This window comes from Elephantulus edwardii, unplaced genomic scaffold (assembly GCF_000299155.1).
Source record: "Elephantulus edwardii isolate Elephantulus edwardi_28Jun2011 unplaced genomic scaffold, EleEdw1.0 scaffold00233, whole genome shotgun sequence".
NCBI classification, from domain to species: Eukaryota; Metazoa; Chordata; class Mammalia; order Macroscelidea; family Macroscelididae; genus Elephantulus; species Elephantulus edwardii.
In genome coordinates this window covers 2880716-2884152 of record NW_006399983.1, presented here as the reverse complement: position 1 = coordinate 2884152, position 3437 = coordinate 2880716, and the positions used below count along the sequence as shown (strand labels likewise).

General features: G+C 46.2%; 1 pseudogene; it reads left to right on the top strand.

Annotated features, from left to right (window-relative positions):
- The first annotated feature begins 128 nt into the window (after nucleotides 1-128).
- LOC102846605 lies at nucleotides 129-2139 on the top strand (annotated as a pseudogene).
- Nucleotides 2140-3437: the final 1298 nt, after the last annotated feature.

The following is a 3437-nucleotide window of genomic DNA, read 5'->3' as shown; positions in this document are numbered from 1 at the left end:
GGGGGACGGCTCGGCCCGGCCTCTAGAAGAGCGCGCAGAGCCCGGCGCTCCGGGCGCTGTCACCGGCCTCGCGGGGCCACCCGTGCCGCCCCGGCGCCAGGTGCCGACCGAGGCCAGGAAGATTGTCCACTCGGATGCCACTGCCCACGGTCAACGAGCGCGACACGGAGAACCACACATCACATGGAGATGGGCGTCAAGAAGTCACCTCTCAGACTGGGCGCTCTGGAGTGCGCTGCAGAAACTCTATAGCTTCCTGTGCAGACGAGCAGCCCCACCTCAGAAACTACAGACTGTTAAAAGCAATCGGCAAAGGCCATTTTGCAAAAGTGAAGTTGGCGAGGCATATCCTGACAGGCAGAGAAGAGAGGTTGCAATAAAAATAATTAACAAGACTCAGTTGAATCCAACAAGTCTACAAAAGCTCTTCAGAGAAGTAAGAATAATAAAGATTTTAAACCATCCAAACATAGTGAAGTTGTTCGAAGTCATTGAAACAGAAAAAAACCCTGTACCTAATCATGGAGTACGCAAGTGGAGGTAAAGTGTTTGACTATTTGGTTACACATGGAAGAATGAAGGAAAAAGAAGCAAGAGCTAAATTTAGACAGATTGTTTCAGCGGTGCAGTACTGCCACCAGAAGCACACTGTTCACAGAGACCTCAAGGCTGAAAATCTATTGTTAGATGCTGATATGAACATTAAAATAGCAGACTTTGGTTTTAGCAATGAATTTACTGTTGGCAGTAAACTGGACACGTTCTGTGGCAGTCCTCCATATGCGGCCCCAGAGCTCTTCCAGGGCAAGAAATACCACGGGCCCGAGGTGGACGTGTGGAGCCTGGGCTTCATTCTCTACACGCTAGTCAGTGGGTCACTTCCTTTTGATGGACAGAACCTAAAGGAACTGAGAGAAAGAGTACTAAGAGGGAAGTACAGAATCCCTTTCTACATGTCCACAGACTGTGAAAACCTTCTCAAGCGTTTCCTGGTGCTAAACCCAGTCAGACGTGGCACTCTAGAGCAAATCATGAAGGACAGGTGGATCAATGCCGGGCACGAGGAAGATGAATTGAGACCATTCAAAGAACCAGCACTAGACATCTCAGACCAGAAGAGAATAGACATTATGGTGGGAATTGGATATTCACAAGAAGAAATTCAGGAATTTCTTAGTAAAATGAAATACGATGAGATCACAGCTACGTATTTATTGTTGGGAAGAAAGTCTTCAGAGCTGGATGCTAGTGACTCCAGTTCTAGCAGCACTATCTCACTTGCTAAAGTTAGGCCGAGCAGTGACCTCCACAGCAACACGGGCCAATCTCCTCACCACAAGGTGCAGAGAAGTACCTCCTCAAGCCACAAGCAGAGGCGGTATAGTGACCGCTCTGGACCAGCTATTCCTTCTGTTGCGGCATATCTGAAGAGGATTCAGACCAGCATCACAGACAGTGACCTCAAAGAAGACGGGGTTCCTGCCCGGAAGTCGAGCAGCAGCACCATTGGAGGAAAGGGCATCACTCCAGCCAGCCCCATGCTCGGCACTGCCAGCAACCCCAACAAGGCGGCCATCCCTGAGCGCAGGAAGAGCTCCACGGTGCCCAGTAGTACCACAGCATCTGGTGGCATGACAAGGAGAAACACTTATGTCTGTAGTGAGAGAACCACTGCTGATCGTCACTCTGTCATTCAGAACGGCAAAGAAAACAGCGCCCTTCCTGATCAGAGCGCCCCAGTTGTTTCCACGCACAGTGTGAGCAGCGCGGCCACCCCCGACCGCATCCGTTTCCCCAGAGGAACTGCCAGCCGAAGCACTTTCCACGGCCAGCCCCAGGAACGGTGGACAGCCACCAACAATGGTCCACCTGCCTCGCCCAGCCTGTCCCACGAAGCCACACCCTTGTCCCAGACTCGAAGCCCGGGGCTCCACTAATCTCTTTAGTAAATTAACTTCAAAACCAACAAGGAGGCTTCCAACTGACTATGAAAGGAACGGGAGATATGAGGGCTCAAGCCACCACGTGTCTGCTGAGCAGAAGGACGACGGCAGAGAGGCCAGGCCGCGCTCACTACGCTTCACGTGGAGCATGAAGACCACTCTATTTGCATCTCATTGGCTGCAATGTCCTTTATAAATCAATAATGACATGAAAGGTGCTATATAGAGGCAAGATGTGCTTATTCAGAAAGCACACAAGAAATAAAGCAATGTCTCCTGGGGTTCTGAATACAAATGCCATGGACAGAAATCAATTTTGCTCCTTCGTAGGATGCAGCCTAGATTCCTCCCATAGTTCAACAACTTTTTTCTTCTGATGCTATCGTTGTTTTTTCTATATCCCCATCATCATAAATTTCAACATACGTAGATCTGCACAAGAAATTCATGCATCCTGTATATTTTAACAAAATATGGGGCTCGTGGTATGTGGCCAGGAAGGACTGGTCCTTGGAGAAGGACATCATGTTCAGAAGGGTGGAAAGACAACAGAGAAGAGGAAGACCCCAGATGAGATGGATTGACACAGTAACTGGGGCACTGGGGGTACGTGTGCCGGAGTCAGTGAGACGAGCTCAGGACAGGGCAGGCTTCAGAGCTCTTGTACATGGGGTCACTATGAGTTGCAGGTGACTAGACATCACATATCAAGAACAACAACAACACGTGAAGAAGTCACATTTCAGACAGCCCTGAAATCCCCGCGTTTTTCCATTTCTGTTCTTCCTTTTGTGTTTGATTTCTTCTTCACCTGCCTCATCCCCAAATAACTCTTAATTCCTCCTCTTTTATGTGGAGCAGATTTAGGTCTTTGGTTTGAGGAGATTTAATTTTTATAAATAGATGGTATTTGCTATTTGTCTTTTATTTTCTTTCAAATATACAACTAGTCTGCATTTTAGAATGCTCATTTCTGTTATCTATTTGTAGAATGCCTCTTCTTGATTTTATTTTATTCATTCTTTCCTGTCTGATTTGGGGCGACTTCCTTAAGAGTGTCTTGCACATTGCTGTTGTGTTATTTTTACACTCTTACTTCTTTACTCTTTTTGTGCTTTAAAAACCCATCTTTTCAAATGTTTAATATAACATTATCTGCTTACATCAAGTTTCCTTTTTATAACTCCTTCTCTGCAGCTGCCTTTTGATCTCACTGTGTTGTCTTTTATTTTAATATTGTTGACAATACAAAGCAAATGTCTGAAATTTATGTCTGTTTCCTGCAGCAAATCTTTTTTAAAAGAATGCTCTTCTTTGTAAGTCTTACACTATCCATCTGTTTTTTAATCTTTCATCTTATATTATTCTTTTCTTTTTTTCAACTATGAGCAGTAAAGTTTGTGTGTCGAATTTGCTCCCCAAGCCGATTAACTGGATTCTTCTGAGATCATTCATCTCACTGAGGTATTAAGCTATGGGGCAGCTGGAGGACTG